Source organism: Dermacentor variabilis, chromosome 1 (assembly GCF_050947875.1).
Source record: "Dermacentor variabilis isolate Ectoservices chromosome 1, ASM5094787v1, whole genome shotgun sequence".
Lineage (NCBI taxonomy): Eukaryota > Metazoa > Arthropoda > Arachnida > Ixodida > Ixodidae > Dermacentor > Dermacentor variabilis.
The window spans coordinates 68,804,215-68,823,664 of NC_134568.1; the positions used below are offsets into that span (position 1 = coordinate 68,804,215).

A 19,450-nucleotide genomic window follows, 5' to 3' on the forward strand; every position below is an offset into this window, starting at 1 on the left:
TTTAGGCTATCCAGGCCTTGCTTGGTTTTTTAAAAAGCGCCGGCCTGGACTGTAGGCTTTAAGTTGTCCAAACAGCTTACTATGTGCTTTACATCTGTCCCCATCATCGTCACCCATCGTACACCGTTTTCTTCCCTCTTTCTTTCCCTCTTCCCCTTCCCCCAGCGCAAAGTAGCTGGCTAGAGGAATCTACCTCAGGCCTACCTCTCTGCATTTCGTATCATTAAACCTTTCTCTCTCTCTCACTCAGCAAAGTGAAGCGAACATTCCATACATTCTTTGGAATCACGCATACAACATACAGAACAGTATACGTTTCAATAAAGGACAAGCTAAAAACATTAATCCGAACCATATAATATATGATAAGGTGCCCCTGATTACAATGCGAAGGACGTAGCTCTTCCCGCGTACGTTTCCCGGTAAAGATTACTGATACGCAAGCTGCCGCGGTGACGGCAGCTTTTCGTATATAAAATAACCAGCCTAGCAACTGATTTAAACGCTGTTGCAGCACCACTATGGGCGGCGCCGTGCTGTCAAAATTATCATTACTGTCATTACTCTAAATCAATAAAACATTGCATGCTCACCTGAGCCGTTGCAATAGTGGTTTTCAATAGCTTCGCTGGGCATCCACTTTCGCAGGGCCGGGATGGCGAGTCAATTATTTTTTCAAATCGTCCGTGGCAGATAGCATAATTCTTGTCTTGACTTGTATTATTCGAAGAGGCGGACATTATTAGCCCCAGAAATCAAAACACATGTTCAACTAATGAACAAAATTCTCAAGTAAATTTCCTAATTACGTTAGGCCAACTTACGAAGTGTATAGCCGGTGAGCTTGCAAGACGTATCCACTAGAAATTCATTTCCAAGAAGACACCAGATTCGACACATTATATCCCAAAGTGTGGGTCGAAATACACGGGCGTTCCAGTTACTTTGGGCTTCAGTGCGTAAAACAGCGTTTTGTTAAAAAACTAAGTGGAACAACTGCATTTTTACGGAAAGTTTGGTGGCGCATGTCATCAAACTTGAGTCATTCTGGAAATTCATTCCAAGTGGATACGCCTTGCAAACTCACCGGCTACAATTCGTAAATTGCAATATGTGCCGTAAAGTAAATAATTCGGAAGATAATTAGTGGATTTTTGTTAATTAGTTTATTACCTTTTCGATTTATCGTGTAAGTGATGTCCACTTCTAAATAATCCAGCTCATGGACTGTTCCCCTGTGGGAGACCTGAGTCCGGGTCGCGTTAAACCTTGCCGGACGTACAAGAAAGTTGTATCCATCCATCCATCCATCCATCCATCCATGGACTAGAATTATGTTACCTGCAACAGGCTACTTTTTTAAAATTCCATCGAACTCAAAAATGATCACCCGTATGTGACCGTGCGCTTACATACATTGACTAAACTTCTATGTATGTATGTATGTATGTATGTATGTATGTATGTATGTATGTATGTATGTATGTATGTATGTATGTATGTATGTATGTATGTATGTATGTATGTATGTATGTATGTATGTATGGAGCGGGCGTTTCAAACACTTTCAAATGTTTTTTTAAAGGTTGCCTGTGGCAGGTAGCACAATACTAGTTCATGAGGTGGTCTGCACGAAGAGGCAGACATTACTTGCATAAAATTGTAACACATAATCGACTAATTAATGAAAATTCACTAATTAAGTTTCTAGCTAATTGCCTTATGCCCGATATTGCAATTTATAAGTTCCAGCCGTGGAGTTGGCAAGGCGGATCCACTTAGAACGAATGCTCAGAATGACGCTAACTTCGAGATATTACTTCCCGAACTTTGCGCAGAAGTGCATTGGCGTCCCAGTCCCAGTTAAAACGTCGTTTTATGCATTCCAGCACAAAAGTAAGTGGAACGCCAATGCGTTTCCCCGAAAAGTTCGGGTATTATTATCTCGAAACTTGTGTCATCCTAAGCATGCGTTCCAAGTGGATCCGCCTTGCGAACTCCACGGCTAGAATTTGTAAATTACAATATGCACCATAAGCTAATTAGTTAGAAAGTTAATTAGTGACATTTTGATAATTGGTTGATCATGCATTTGAATTTTTTTCAGGTAGTTTCCGCCGCTTCGAGTAGACCACTTCATGAACTAGCATTGTGCTATCTGCCACAGGCAACCTTTAAGAATTTTCGAAAGAGTTCGCTGAAACACCCTTGTATGTAGTGTCTGAAATATGTTTATTGAATCGAGAGCACCAAATTGCCATTGAGCAACAAAGCTGGCTTCGGTAGCTGCAAAAGGGCACTTAAATTTCCATTGGCTGCGACGCCACGTCAGGAGCACACCTCGAAGGAGCAGAGCGGGCGAATCTGAACACCTGCTGTTGTCGCTAGCGCGCCAGGTGTTGCGTGAGGGAGAGGGCATCACCGCGACGCCACGTCACCAGCGCGCCTCGACGGGGCAGATAGGCGACGCGACGCCGCGGGGCGACACGGGTCGTCGTTGGCGAGGAAGTCGCGTGGCGCGCGCGTGCGGGTGCCGCCATCTTGCTCTCGGAAGCCGGCGTGCAGTACGCATCCTTCTCTCTCTCTCTCTCTCACTCCCACTGGGCTTAGCTGCTGCGTGCGCCTGCGGGCCTTGGTGGCCGCTGCTGCCTCCCAGGTCTCTCGTCGCGTAGGACGTCGGTGGCATGCGGCGTGGGCACCGCAGGCCGCTGCTGCTTGCTGGCTCGGGCAGCACGTACCTTTATGCTACATTACTCACAGCGCAAAACTCGAAGAATCGCTCAGCGGCGCTCAATGAGACATTAATGCTTTCACATTAAAAACTCATAAGTGCTTAGGTTTCCTCGGAATTGGTTATTTTTTTCAAAGCATACTTCCGTTCTAGGTTATTCGTCCTCTGCCGGAAGGGGATTGGGAGTGGGGTGTCAGGGTGGGACTACCCAAGTCGTAGCAGGGTTACACAGGAGCTTGGCTTCTCTGCTGCTGCCCTGACTGTGATGGGACTATATTCTCCGCTCAAAATCCCCAAAGGATACCCTGACGGGAATCAGGATACTGAAACTAGTATTTGTCCATGTCATCATTTCTTCTACGTCAAATCCCTCATGTCCGTCTGAAGCAGAAAACGCAAGGAGGAGCAGGGCTGCTACTTTGAGTTTGCGTAGAACTATCTATCCGAGCCGTAGAACAGCGAAGAGCGAAACACTGTTCAGTTTCTGATTAATGCAAATTTAGTTAGCAGTACTAGTTACCATTAACCAGGAGCCCTAATGAGGCCATCACTTGTGTGCTGTCACTAAGACCTGAAGCTAAACACGATTTCCTGCGGACATTTGCTGTACTCCAGAAGAGGCATGGTTGCTTGTGTTACACAGTGACACCCCTGCACAAGCAAGCTTTCTCATGAAGCCCTGTCATGTGCATGCCGCTTCTTGTGTATCCGCCCTGAATAATTTTTTTCGCCGTCTGGACTCATGAAAAAGCAGGGTGAATCTCTTTTTCTTTCTTTCTTTTCCTTTTTTTTCTTTTTTATAGCTGCAGATAACGTTTTTCTTACAACTTATAAGAATTGTATCGAATTGCACTTCTGCGTGCCGAAGTCAGAAGCACGTATAGCAAAAGAACACTCTCAAGATTCCTGTTTTTCTTGTTTCTTGTTTAGTATGACTGCGATAATGTGGGAAATTTGGCTACTGAGGAGCGCGCTATGCGAAAATCGTAGGTGAAGGAAAAAAAGACACTAAATGAAAAAAACAGTGCAACTAGAAAAAAATATAAATAATCCGAAGCTTTTACAACTGAAAAAAAAAATGGAAGTTTTACGGGCCAAAACCACGATGTGATTATGAGGCACGCTGTAGTGGCGGCTCCGGATTAATTTTGACCACCTGGGGTTCTTTAACGCATACACAATACACAGTAAACTGGCGCTTTTGAATTTCTCCCCCAGCGTTCACAGTGGCTTAGAGTGGAAGAAAAACATTGCATACCAACAACTTCACAGAAAGTTGAGTGAATATCCCAGTTTTACTATTCTTTTAAATACGCAAATATTAAGACAATAGAAAGTCTGCACGCCAACAACGCGGGTAGGCGCGCTATTCTTTAACTTTCCGCGATGTCTAATCTCAGTTCATTTTGTATGCATGCGTCTGTAGATGCTCCGATGACCCCAATATCAACGGCGCATTTTATGCCACACATCCAGGGCGCCGTGGCTGGCTTAATATCAAAATGAAAGGCACTCGCCCATTTGGATTATATGCCTGCGCGCGTAAATAACATTACCGAAGAGCATGATTCTGTCCTGGGAGCGCCAATTAACACGCTGATTCTTTCTCGTTCAGCACAAGAATGGGGCACTGTAGCAGGAAGTCAACTTACGGCAACTGAACGTGGCCTTCTCTATATAGAAGCTGCGTATCTAGCATAGCGTGTAACGCTGTTGGTATCAATCTCGACTGGCTCTTTGCCCGTTGTGGCCTTCGCTGCCTGCAGGGCCAGTGACCCCGGCTGTAGGTGCCTTGGGTCTTCGCTCGGGCGCCTTCGACCGCCGCTGGCAGTGACAGGACCCGCAGCGCCGCCACGTGTTTCCCGTCCCCGGCGCTTTTTCCGTGCATCGGTGCTAATTAACGGCTTAGCGAAAAGACCCAGCGGAGATCTTGAAGGCGAACGGGGGAAGGGGCTCGCGCTCGGAAAAGTAAACAGCTTCGACAGCGCGGCGAACGCACGGGGAGCGTAGAAAACTGGGCACCTCGGGAGCACGCCTTATTCTTCCATGTAAGCTTATCCGGTGTGAAATGAACGCGGCACCGTCGACATGATGTCTGAAGGCGGCGCAGGTCATACCCGCCGTGTTGGAAGGAGGCCTGGTGGTAAAGACGCACTCGCACTTCTGAATCGTATGAAGGAGTCCTTGCGTATGTAGAGCCCGATGGAGATCTCGAGGATAAACGTGACGGAACCCGTGAATTGTCATGTACTAAAGACCTGCGGAACAGCCTAATTGAATAGTTAATTGATTTACCTCCTTTTGTTAGATTTCTGGCTTTGGCATACGGGGTCAGGCGTGGCATTAGTCGACGTCTTAAGGCCTTAGGTCAGACATGGAAGCCTCTGGACATAGGCGTATACTTACTGGGGGGACAGGCGGGGGGGAGGCACTTGCCCTTCACTGTCAGAAGCCGGGGGGGGGGGGGCAAGTAGGCCATTATTCCCCCCTTTACGCACTTTTGAAAGCGGGCACTTTCGCCTGCACGTTGGAAACTCCAACAAAACTACAACTCACGCTAAATTTTCTTGATAACGCGGTCGAAGCGCCGCTCTGACCCCGCACGAAATGCGAAAAGCAATGTAATAGGCACAGAAATGTTTCAAAATCCCGGCTTTGCTCGCACCGCATCGAAAGAGTGCGCGCGCAGGTACACTTCGCGCCAGGAACTTGCTTCGGGATAAAGCCAAATTAAACTCATGGTTTTATTTTTCATTACAGTGTATACGTCTTGCAAAAACAGGTTCGTGAAAAAAAATAAAAGCGAGATAAGCAGACCGGCAAGCGACTCACGTGTACAAAAAAGGCAAAATTGAAGCGTTCAAGGAAGTAGATATACCACTTCTAAATGAGCCGTATTGGCAATCAGGAGGTCTGCAAAATAAAAATACATAAGATTTCAGTGTGCCCTTATTATCTGTGAATTCATAAGCTCCGTTGAACACCAGCTGCTGCCGAGAGGACGTGTTCGAATAGGTCTCCTTCTGCAGCTACGCAGTAGTGGGTCCGCTTTATCGCATCTTCAGTGGCTTTCTTGATGACCGACGCCGGAATTCTGCGGCACACATCCGTTATCCTTGCCTTCAACTAATCTGACTTCCGTCTCGATTATGTAAGCACGATCTCTCACATAACCCCAAAGAAAGAAACAGAGTGGAGAGAGCTCTGGTGACCTAGCCGGCCAATTTACAGGTCCGTGCCTTCCAATCTAATGCGCATGAAAAGTCGCATCCAGCCAGTTTCGTGCTCGGCTGCTGCTGTGTGCAGGTGCCCCATCTTGCTGATGCCACAGAAGTAGAAGATGTGACAGCGGGACTTCGCTGAGAAACTCGTCCACCACGCCTTCAAGGATTTCGTTCACGTAACGATGTGCAGTTTCACTGTGGGATCGAAGAAGCTGAGACCGATTATAGCAACAGCGTAAATACCGAACGACACATTGAGCGACCCCTGGTACTGGTGCCGATTCCGCTTTACCCAGTTTAGATTGGAGCCCCTCCAAGAATGTGCATTATGAAAATTTACCGAGGCGTTTCTTCGAAAATTGGCTTCAACTGTGCACATGATGTTGTTCAATAAATCCGGGGACTCATTGGCTTTTGTGAGGACCCAATTCGAGAAATCTAGACGATTCTACAGCTCCCTATCTTGTAAGCATTGGTGCTGGTTAAAGTGGTACGGGTGAAAGGCCGCCATTTAGAATCTTCGAAACTGATTACTTGAAAATGGGTACGTGGGCGGCCATGTCCCACACGCTAGCATGAGGGTTTGAGGCCATAACTGCTAGAACATCCGTGCGTAGGCAAGGACTCAAAGATGGAGTCCTCCGCTGCTGTTTCTTGAAGCTGCCGGTTTGTCTCAGGTTTTCATAATTTCTTATTATAGTCGATGAGTTTGGTCTACCGCCACACTTCCATGACTGATATATAATATATATGCGGTCTCCCTCTCCTTTCGATTTGCAGATCCCAAGGCAAGGGCCATGTTTACCTTCTGCTCATTAGAGAAAGGCATGGCATCTGGGACGAAACAAAGCGCACCTTTAACCCTTTACACTGACGTTCTCGATTGGCTTTCGTGGCAAAAAAAAAAAGAAAAAGAAACCGTGCACTTTATCTACGCTAAGACAATTCAGCTATCACCCCTTGTTTTCAACTAACACCAAACGTGACGTGTTTCTTCGGCCGGGGCGCGGCAGGTAGGGCACTAGTTCGATCACGATCTTTTTCTTTATTTCCTTTATTTCGTTCTGGATAACTGAGAGGGAGCCTGTTCGAGGGTGCTGCTTTATGAACCGGGTGGGAGCGCAGTCACGTGGTATTCTCCACATTTCGTGGGGTTCATTTATAAGACGGAAAAAAATTTGCACGCAATTAGTTCGTCGCTGAAGATACCGCTGTTAGATGTCCCTTGGTTGTGCCTTCAAATGCCTCAGTGACACTTTGATAATTAGGATAGTACGTCTCGAGTTTGATAATTACAATTACCTAATTAAATCTCAGTAACGAAAAAATTACTGGCAGCTACTCCACTGTACTGTAAACAATATGCACTATAGGTTTTCTTCGAGTAACGCATTGCTTTTTTTTTTTAAACCTTGGTGTATGATAGTTAATTGAAAGACCCTGTATATATTTATGACCTTTGCATGCAACTATTTGCATCCCTAATAAATTTTGTAAATTATTAGAATTCTTTTTTCATGAGTCGTTAGCATTGCTTACTGGAAAGAAAAACAGTACTGAGACACATAGCATTCACGTGCATTCCTCACACCATTGATAAAAGGCTCTGCTGAAGGGGTCACTGAAGTCTATAGGTTTTTTTCAGGGTCAAAAAGCACGCAAAACAATTTGAAGCGTGGTGAACATACAGCAACATATTCATTCCCTAGGCATAGGCTATCCATATCTTTTGAAATAATTTTTAATTGGCTATATATACCTCCATCTCTTTCAAAAATATAATAAAGTTTGTCCTGTGTGTATATTTAAATATATTGTATTGTATATTGGCGTTTACAGTGGAACATTAAAGCAATGTTTAAGTAAGAAAATACGCATGAGGCAGCCGCCGATAGTGCTTCTAATGTCCGTGTCCCCCTATTGTCAGGATTTGCAGAAATAAAGTGAAAGTATGAATTAAATGCCGTGCATGACCGCGTCAACAATGATGCAGTAAGCTATTAGCGCCAGTAAAATTTCATATGAAAAGGCCGAGGAAAGTCAACAGCGACCTCAAATTATGCGGCGGACAAAGCTTTGGTAATGGCACTTTAGGTGTGTGTGTGTGTGTGGAGGGGGGGGGGGGCTTCGGTATCGCTCGGGGGGGGGGGGGCTTAGCGCACCCCCGGAGAACTCCGGAGGGAGCTCGGGCCCGCTCCCTCCTCTCCCCCCTCCCACGTAGTCGGCGCCCGTGGTCTACGGTTTGGTAAAGTCCCCTGCATACAGGCGCGTATTCCATCGGTGTATTATTCCCTCCTCCTGCTCCTCGTCCTCCTCCTCAGCGCGTACATTACGAAATCCCCCGATATTTCAGAAGCAGAAATGTTGCTCAAATGGAATGCCATGTGGTGACATGGACTGGAACGCGATAAATGCGGTGAGAGCGCTGTACACAGTCAGCGTCATGCGTACTTACTCCATCTGATTTTCCTTTTCCTTCTCCATTTCTCCAACGTAAAATAGCAGTCCAGAGAAAACGCTCCCTCGGCCAACATCTCTGCTTTTCTCACATTAAAAATGTTCTCTCTCTGCAGTGCGAGCTGCTTCTGAGACCAATGAATGATCCTCAAAAAGTAAAGGATTTTTGATGAAGAGCGTTTACGATTTCCCTTAAAGTGCAACTCCAGCGATTTTTTTACCATGTCAAGGTAATGGAATATTTAGGTTCCCAAGACCCCCCCTTACACGCGTCTTATAGTAGAATTGTTTCGCTCATTCGAGAATAATTTTACGTAAGCAAAAAAGCGCAAAAACTAAATCGAAACTTTACCAAGCAGCCGAGCGAACCTGTTCGTGTGACGCCACGAGTGTCTCCACAGGGGAAGGCGCGCAAGGCATGCCGGTCTCGCCCGCTGGCAGCGAAAAGCAGACGCTCAGCTGAATCGTGACCGTGCCGGATCTTCGAGTGTCAATGTCAGCTGCACCAGTTCTTCGGATCTGTCAAATATCGACATATATGATTCTGAAGAATTCGATAGCCACGAATCTCCGTTCGCATTCGACCCGCCACCGCGGGAGCCAGCGCCCATGTGCTACATATCGTGCTGCAACATGAAGACCAAGGATAGCCCAAACCACTGATTCGATTTTAATTATACGGGCTGCTTGCTATTTTAGGTGTTTTACCCCTTCTCAGGGAAACGCTTCGCATGCTCACTGTAAGATGCGGAGCCCGACTTTCCGCATTTATATCCCGCAAGAACGCCGCTGACAGTCCAAAGCACCGAACGGTGCATTTGTTTACATCGATCGGCACGTGCAGCGACCACTCGTCGTTCGCTTGAGATATAATACTAGAGGCTCATCGTTGACATCAAATAATGTAAGAACATATCAAAACAGGCAGATTTTGTGCATGTAATCACGGTTCCATCACTCTGAATCGCGCTGATATTAACGACCGCGAACCTTCCAAAACAGCGAGCGGGACCCTGTAGTACGGGAGCGTTATGCTGCCTACTTATCATTCTGCGTATTCTCTTCACGCTCACAATATGTTCCGTAAAGTGGACATAGATGAGGACTTTGCGCGTGTGATCGTTCATTTAGAGAACGCGTAGTTTTCTCGCAGAAACGCCGATGCCAGTATAGACACCGTTGGCAGCTGAACGAGGCGGTTGTTTACGCTGCTGTAACGAGGAGCCTACGCTTGCTGCCCATTTGGGATACGAGGCAAGCAGTGCAACTCGGAAGCTAAATAGTGAGTCGGCATAACAATACGTAAACATAAACCCATCTTCGTATTCGCATTTAATTTAGGGAACTGCCGTTAAGTGCGGCGGCAGCTTTCCGTCGAAAACGGCAACGTACCGATGTCGATACTGCACCGTGTTGTCGCTTCTCGCTTTTCGTGTGTGCACTGTACGAAATGAGGAATGGTTTATTTCAAATCCGTATGGGCAAAACTGAACTACAGAAGGAGTTTTCTCAATCCTGGTGGCTTAATTAGCTTCAGGTCAGTCGCTCAGGTCCGCCAGCAGCAGACGTATGAAATACGCGACTGTGACATACAAGCTTAACCTCGGCTTAACGCCATCGGCATCGGCTCAAACTGTGTGTGCGGATGGCGAGGGCTGTAGTTCGTGCAGCCAACAACGCAACGCCACTTGCCTCCCATCTCTTGCACGTCTACAGGGAACGCAACTTCTCGCGACAGCAACTTCTCACGCCATGCTCTAGCTCACTATCGTCGACTCCTCGGCGCTCTCGTTGCTGTCGTCTGCATGATGCCGGCATGCTCTCCTTGGAACATTCCTGACGTCATGAACAATGTGGCCTGTAACTGAGGAGGAGGCAAGGTAGCGTGTTCGAGGCAATTAATTGAATTCATTTGTAAAAAATCTGCGCAATTCTCAAACCTGCTTTTTTGAAGACATGACTGAAGTGTTCAGAGGAACGTATACACAGCGAATTTAATCGACATCAGTTAACATCGAAAAATCGCCGTAGTTGCCCTTTAAGTCCTCTCTTTCGCTCTCACTCTCGCTTTCTCTCTTTCTACCATCTGATACGACTGTACAAATAATTCAGTTGTTAGAAACACGGCAGTTTCCTGTAATGTCAGTTTTCTTTTGTTAATCGCTGAAGGCACGAAGGGTATATCGCCGTCATCATTCCAGGTTGTCTCTTTTGGTTAATACGACTTCTGCCTTAATATTATTCAGCAGGAATTGGAGCGTCTGACAGTCCTGCATGTGATGTCTGCGGTGGCGTCGGAAACACTGACTACCTATTGTGCCGCTATCCTCCGTTTGAAGCACAAAGACAATATATCTCCAACTCATTCAGGAAACTAGATAATCGTCTTCTGAGTGAACAGACAATACTAGAACACTGTCCCCACCGATCTACGGCTCAGAAGGCAATGAATACACTTTTGTGCTTTCTGAGAACGTCTGGCTTGTGCGAGTGCCTTTGACTTTGCAATGCTGCCCGTGCACGTTTATCTATCCCCATCTCCTCTCTCTATCTTCTTTCTATTCCCCTTCTCTCTTCCCCTGCTCAAGGTAGCCAGCCGAACTCTTGACTGGTTAACATGCCTGCCTTCTTGTTATCTCTCTCTCTCTCTCTCTGGCTTAATAGTGAAACGATGACACGCAAAGAGACCAAAACGACGCACAACCGGTTTGCTATACCGTGCGCTGGGCCAAGTCCTCGATAAAACACTGCTATTGTACTCTAGCTATGTGCTGACAGGTCTTCTTGTGCTGCATTTAGCTTGCATATGTGATATAACAATTTATTATATAAACACACTCGGGGCTAATATAAACACCCTGAGTGTGTTTGATGCCCGTCTATGGAACACATGACTAGTGTACTGAACTTTAGCATCGCATGTCAGTTATGTATATATAGTCAGTTAAAATATTTATTTCTCAGACATTTCTTGGATGAGAAATCAGAAAGTTAACTACAGACTATTCAGCGGTAATTACGGTAAAAATATGCAGCAGGTTGCTGTGGACCCCATGGAGTGAGAGAAAACGGCTTTTGTAACTCCTGGTGGGCTTTAGCAGTTCAAGGTCATGCTTCTCGGTCTGTGTAATGCCCCAGTCACATTCTAGCGAATAATGGACTCTCTGCTTCATGGGTTCAAGTGGTATACATGCTTGTGTTATTTAGACAGCGTGATTGCGTTTTCGCCTATGTTTGATACACCCGTCGAACCCCTCTCAGAGGTTCTTGACGTATTCTACCGTGCCGTTCTTTAGCTGAGTTCATAGGAGCGCCACTTTGGCCGTTACCGCATTCGATCCTTGGTCGTGTTGTGGACACTTCCTGCGTGCAACCTGACCCAGATAAAATTCTAGCCGTGAAAGACTTCCCTGTGCCAAAGTCTACCAAAGATGTTCGCAGCTTTGTGGGGCTCTGCTCCTATTTTCACCGGTTTGTGTAGAATTTTCCCATGACTGCGAAACCGCTCACAGATCGTCTTAAAAAAAGACATCCCTTTTACCTGAGGCCCTGCACAAGCCGCGGCTTTTTCCCAGCTGACCACAATCTTCACAACGCGTCCCATTTTTGCCCACTTCGACCCATCAGCCCAAACCGAAGTCCGCACTGACGCGAGTGGTTACGGAATAGGCGGTGTCTTGGCCTAATCCCGACGTGGAGCGAACTGTATCATCGCTTATGCCAGCAGGCTCTTGTCCGCCTCGGAGTGAAATTACTTTTTCAGAGAACGTGAGTGCCTCGCTCTTGTAGGAGCAGTTGCAAAATTTCGCCCTTATCTATTTGGTCGACCGTTCACGGAAGTTTCCGACCACCAAGCCCTCTGTTGGCTTGCCTCTTTAAAGTCCCTACAGGTAGACTCGCTCGATGGGCACTACGCCTGCAAGAGTGCACCTACACAATCTGCACAAGGATGCGGATTGTTTGTCCCGCTGCCCTGTGGCCGACTATGACTCTTCGCGCACTGAATCCCTCGATTGCGTCTTTTCCGTGAGTCAGTTGCTTAACATCGCCGACGAGCAGCGTTGGGCTGCCTACTTAAGACAAATAATCGAGCGCCTGGGCTCCTTTCCTAGCAACGCCTCTCTTTGCACGTTCACCCTGAAGGATAGTACCTTATATCGGCGTAACATGTACCCTGACGGTCCTGACTTCCTCCTCGTTATACCGCACACCTACGCTCCACAGTTCTTCGTGAACTTCACGACGCCCCAACCACTGGTTACCTTGGTGTTACTCGCACACATGACCGCGCGCGCCGTCGCTTCTATCACCTGGCCTAGCTCGCTCAATTCGGCGTTATGTCAGCGCCTGCGAGCTCTGTCAATGCCGGAAAAAACCGTCTACGATTCCTGCTGGGTATCTTCAACCCATCGACGTCCCACCTGAGCCCTTCTTCCATCTAGGTTTGGACCATTTCATACACCTGCTTCAGTAAACAAACGGGTTGCCATCGCTACCAAACACACGACGCGCTATGCATGCAGTGACACGAGCGCTGGTGACCACCTGCGCTGCAGACGTGGCGGACTTTCTCCTCTGCGACGTAATTTCAGTACACAGTTCCCCACGTCATTTGCTGTCTGACCGAGGCCGTATCTTCCTCTCCAAAGTCATCGATGATGTCCTGCGCTGCATGCTGCTCCACGCCGCACAAGATCACCGCGTTATAGCATCCCCAGATGCTCGAACGAGCTCACAGAGCGCTTGAGTCAGACCTTAACCGCCATGCTTTGAAAGTACGTGTCGGCTGACCTCCGTGATTGGGACCTTGCACTGCCAAAGTGACAGTTGCATATAATTCCTCCCGTCATAACACTGCTGGATACTCTCCCTTTTACATTTTGTTCGGACGTGAACCAACTTTACCGTTGGACACATTTCTTCCTTCCTATGCAACTTCGACTAGTGAATATGCACGCAACGCCATTGCTCAGGCGGATTACGCGCGACAGATACCACGTAATAGACCCGCCGCTTCCCAAGGCAATGAGAAGCACCTTTATGACCAGCGACACCGTGACGAACGTTTTGCTCCCGTTGCCCTCGTGCTGATTTGGAACCGCTACCGACGTATGGACCTTTCTGAAAGCTCCTTACTCGCTACACGGGCCCATACTGCGTCCTTCGACAAGTGACTGTCGTCACGTACGAGATTGTGGCCGCCAGTCCCGCTTCATATTACGTTCCGTTGTCGAGCGACGTCGTCCACGTTTCGAAACTCAAGCGTTACCACCCTTCCCCTGCTGTGGGTCCTTAGTGCCGCCAGGCCGGCGCTCCTGCAGCCGGGGGTCATGCTACGTGCTACTAGGAGGCAATCATGTTGACCCTTCGATTTGATGAGACGTACTCATAAGCGGCCACTGCTGAGCTGATGACGACGACGTGCTTAGCTGGATGTTGGCTGGCTTCCATGTTGGCCAGTGCTTGCTACCCTTGTAAATACACCCTGTAAATTTTTGTGCTTCTGTGCTTTCACTCAACAATATTTGAAGGTATACATAAAGGAACGCTTTTGTGTAAAGCATTTGGTTTTTGAGAACGTTAAATATTTTCTTGTTGCTTGGCACGCTACCGTTTGACAATTTACACATCAATAAAGGTGAAGCAATACACAGCCCTTAACGCCATTTATGCACTGCGTACCGATAGATTTGCTTAATGTAGCCCTAAATCACGGAAATGCGTCCAGTAATGCGTATTTTCTGCCCAGAGACTCGTACTGAAAGAGCTAATTGTGCGTGGTTGTGAAGCACTGCCAATACAATATTATAGTTTCTTTCTTCCAGTTATTTGTGACTGCTTGAATCAGGCCTTGCTGCGATATTGCATGAAGGCAACTGGCGAATTAAACCATAAAGCGATAAAGGAAATTCTGAGTTCACATCTAGACGCTTTCGGACACGTGACAACGGAGAAGCAGTTTCATCTCTTCTGGCGACTGAAACACTGAAAGTTATTGATTTTATTACCCCTAATCTTCACATGGGAGCGGTGCCGTAATTGAGAATTTCGGAGAACTTTTTTCTACATGCACTGAAATTTCAAAAACCGAACTATTGTATTCAGTGCCACCGTATGAATACAGCCATCATGACAAACTTCGTGTTCAGCTGCCGAAAGGGAAAGCTGCGGAGTCACACTGCTGACATTGAAATTGGCTTCCTTTTTAGCCGACGCGCTGTCTTAACAATAAAAATCACTAGCGCTTCACTGCAATTTTTGTGCCAGCTTTTGCGTGGTTCGCGGTCCTGAACTCCTGCTTGCGCATCTACTATACGTACGTATAATTATCGAAGTAGTGAATTCGAAATGGCATTAAAAATGATTTGTGGGTAACTTCCGGTAAAGAAAAGGAGAAAAACAAGAGAGCCGGCAGGATTATCCAGACATATACGAACGTGAGCTCACACGGCCAACAAACATTCGGAGAGCGAACGTGCATTTGTACCCACGGAGTGAAATTGAAAAGCCGTATCGCGCTTAGCCACGGTGATAAGAGCGACGGTGAGGCCTTCGCGAACAAGGTGGATCCGGAAGCGACTTCGGAATTAGTCGTGGAAGGAACGGTGCGCTCTTCCGCACATGGGCTTCAATTTCGTTGGGGATTATGCGAGAACGGAATCCTTAGCGACGCATGAATGGAACACGATCGATGATACGTATCCACGTGGCCGTGCTCGTCGTTCAGGGTTGGTATATAGCGACGAGGTCCTCATCACTGAGAATGAACGCGATTTCGCTCCAGAAATGACTCCCAAGGTTTGCTCGCTTTCAAAAGGATTTAATAAATACGTTTGTAAAGGTGTCCTTGGGAATTTCTGTAGCGATGTGGGCACCTTAAGTTATGCTAGAACTTTGTTGCTCTGGCCTTTATGAAACAGACTAAATGTCCACAAGCTGCCCTAATAAATTGGACGAATACATGTTGTAGCGAACTTTATTTCCCCAATATTATCCTAAGCTTCTGACGTCCCTTACAAAAATGACTTTAGACTGTCTATAGAAAGTCTATAGACTTTTCATAGACGACCTTTCCTTTCTATAGATTTGGACTTTTGTTGATATAAAGTCTATAGACTGTCTATAGACGAAAGTCGATAAAGTTTCTATTTCTTTTTGTCTATTCGCAGTCTATAGACGGTCTATAGAAAAAAGTCGATAAGGTGTTTGTTTCCTTTTTGTCTGCTTCCCCTCTATAGAATGCCTACAGACGAAAGTCGACACAGTCTCTATCTATTTTTGTCCATACTTTGTCTTTAGACTTTCTATAGACGAAAGTCGATAGGGTTTCTATTTCTTTTTGTCTATTCGCAGTCTATAGACGGTCTATAGAAAAAAGTCGATAAGGTGTTTGTTTCCTTTTTATCTGCTTCCCCTCTATAGAATACCTACAGACGAAAGTGGATACAGTCTCTATCTATGTTTGTCCATACTTTGTCTATAGACTTTCTATAGACGAAAGTCGATAGGGTTTCTATTTCTTTTTGTCTACTCGCAGTCTATAGACGGTCTATAGAAAAAAGTCGATAAGGTGTTTGTTTCTTTTTTGTCTGCTTCCCCTCTATAGAATACCTACAGACGAAAGTAGACACAGTCTCTATCTATCTTTGTCCATACTTTGTCTATAGACTTTCTATAGACGAAAGTCGATAGGGTTTCTATTTATTTTTGTCTATTCGCAGTCTATAGATGGTCTATAGAAAAAAGTCGATAAGGTGTTTGTTTCCTTTTTATCTGCTTCCCCTCTATAGAATACCTACAGACGAAAGTGGATACAGTCTCTATCTATTTTTGTCCATACTTTGTCTATAGACTTTCTATAGACGAAAGTCGATAGGGTTTCTATTTCTTTTTGTCTACTCTCAGTCTATAGACGGTCTATAGAAAAAAGTCGATAAGGTGTTTGTGTCTTTTTTGCCTACTTCCCCTTTATGGACTACCTATAGACGAAAGTGGATACAGTCTCTATCTATTTTTGTCCATACTTTGTCTATAGACTTTCTATAGACGAAAGTCGATAAGGTTTCTATTTCTTTTTGTCTACTCGCCGTCTATAGACGGTCTATAGAAAAAGTCGATAAGGTGTTTGTTTCTTTTTGTCTATTTCCCCTCTATGGACTACTTTTAGACGAACGTCGATACAGTGTCTATTTATTTTTGTCCATATACTTTGTATATAGACTTTCTGTAGACGAAAGTCGATAAGATTTCTATTTCTTTTTGTCTACTCGCAGTCTATAGACGGTCTATAGAAAAAATTCGATAGGGAGTTTGTTTCTTCTTTGTCTACTTCCCCTCTATATGGGCGACCTGTAGACGAAAGCCGATACAGTTTCTATTTATTTTTGTCCATACTTTGTCTGTTGACTCTCTATATTATGGACAATAGTCGACAAGGTTTCTATTTTTTTCTCTACTCCTGGTGTATTGAATGTCTATAGAAGAAAGTCGATAATATGTAATTCCGAGTTCCCATACACCCCGCCCTCTGCGAACGCGATGATATGGCACTGGTTCATGCACGACGGCACCGCAACCCTGGCGCGGCGGGCAAACCGTGCAGACTGCTAGTCTGCGTTCGGTGAAGCTGCACCGAACGAGGATCGCGGCGGAGCAGGCACCGTCCGAGTCACCAAGGTCTTCCAGGCACCCGAAGGCCCTAAACCTGGCTGCTTCCCGGACGTACACTTCACGAAGACCAGGTGGTGTAGGTCAGATGGTGAAGATGTGGCAAAGGGGGTGAATAAGTGGCGAAAGCCCGCAGACCAGGTGGTGAATTCACCACCTCTGAGTTGTCGTGGTCTTGCATGTCTATAGATTAACAATAGACAAACATCGTTAATCTGGGCCCAACCCGTGTACGCTGTAACCATGCGCAGGTACCGGTGGATAATACATAGCTGCATTTGATATAAGCCACTAAAGTTGTATACTGCTGAGATTGCTATAGAGCCTATTTGTAGACTTTAGTATACACATAGTGTATACCTCCGCATTTGTTGACCACATATGATCTACGTAGTCACTCTCGGCAATCCCAAGACAGTCTTCACAGTTGTCGCATCACTTTTGCGGCAGTAGAATAACGGAAGCAAAACGCCGATCCAATTGTTAAAATATATGTTATGAACGTCAGCTTCAGATACAAGTGGATTCGAAACAGGCATCAAGCTAACAGCAAGGACACTCGTAATGTTTGTAGCTGACAACGCGGACTTTGTGAATGTGCCATGAACCGATGTCGCGCATGTGGTGTTCGCGTTGTGTGTCGTCCGATTCTCGGATACTTTTCACATTGTCTTCATATCTCGGCTGCGTCACTAACATCGGGCGACTTTTGTTGCCTAATATCCTGCACTATAAACTCATCAACGTTTCTCATTCACTTAAAATAGGTGCCAAATTCTCTGAGCCCACCCAGTATTTCGCCGGCGGTATGCCTGCGCAGCCACTCATATGAGTACCTCAATGCTGTACTGATTGCTTTGACCTATCATCGGAACAGAAAATTAGCACTAACATACGTGCGGGCATCACATTTAGCGGTACGCTGGAAGATATGCTACAAATACGCTGTATTACTCATCGACGCTGACAATAATGCGTCTAAAACGTCTGAAGGGCACCGTAACGGCTTTTACAAACAGCGCATTCATGTTAGCGTTCCAGTCTGATACGATAGCCCACAGCGTTTGTCTTACAACCTGCCAGCGCATATCCTTCGTCCACGAAAAAAATGCATAACGGAAAAGAAAAGCCACCCGTTCCGGCGCGCATGGCGCGCAGAGAGAGAGAAAGAGACAAAGAAAAAAATGAAGGAGGAAAAGGCGCTCACACTCCTCCGAGCGCGCACGCCCTCCGCGCGGAGCTCCTGCGCATGCTCGGAGTTCTTGCGCATGCGCGGCGGTGCGCCGTCTCAACGAGCGCGCCAGGCACGTAAACGGTTGTGCCGGTGTGCGGTGTCTCCCTGAACGTTGGTGTCTGTGTATGCGTGTCTTCTTTGTGGAATCACAAGTCAACTACATTGAATGGTAAGCTTTATCAAAGACGTTTTGCGTCAATACCTCATGATTATGTGAGCGCATTTCGTAGCGCGAACCGGCTGCACGTAGCGCAGGCGACTCGGGTATAGTGTCGGTTTGTCGTTGACATGGTTTGATAACGCGCTCCTGTTCTCGCTTCTACTATACGGAATGTTTTACGGCGAGCGATCGCTCGTGCTTGTTGATTTTATCATTATAGCTTAGGTGCGTAAAAAAGGAAGTACACCATGTTTTAACTTGATACTGAGCTACCACTAAGCGGATTGTGTGTGTTGGGCAGCCAGTGTGGTAGATCTCATTTAGTGGCGCTTGATCCGGCCGCGATGAATGCTGCACCGTATGTGTAGCGAAATTCTCGTGACACGCTTTACGCATATATCTCGAAATTGTGTTAGCATCAAGAATTTTCAAACAGACAGGCATAGTTGAATAACTGCTAGCGTACTCGGATGAAAGGCCGTGTTTGCGGGGCATGCATCAGCAGTGTGTGCGCTGCCGTTTTCGCATAGTTTAAAAGTAGCAGTATTTTTAAGGTTCCTGGCAACCAATCTAAATAATTTTGGGAAGTTACAGCAAGCAAAGCACGAGACTTGAAGAAATATCTAGTAGAAATCTCTAGATTCACCCAATCTATTTATATGCAACCACAAACGCTTTTGGAGCATGAAACCTGCGATAAGCTTAGTCACTTGCAGCTCCGCAACTTAGCCGAAAAAATTAGAGAACAATAAATTAGTCGCTCCGGGAACACCTTTACACGTTTCAAACTGAAGGCATTGCGTTTGACGGTAGTTGGAAGATTTGTTTTGTCTCTTTTTTAAACAATTTAGCAGCAGTAGTTAACTTTCGAGCTATATGAAAAGCGTTAAGCGGCTTCCGATGCTTCGGCGTTCTGTGGTTTACGTGCTCTTAATCACAAGGCAGCTGCTGGCGCAGATTCGCATTGTGCTAATCGT

General features: G+C 46.2%; 1 protein-coding gene across 1 annotated transcript in view; it reads left to right on the forward strand.

Moving 5' to 3' along the window:
- LOC142578976 (QRFP-like peptide receptor) overlaps positions 1-19,450 on the forward strand; it is an 813,496-nt gene that overhangs the window by 715,060 nt on the left and 78,986 nt on the right. The gene's annotated exons all lie outside the window — the stretch shown is intronic.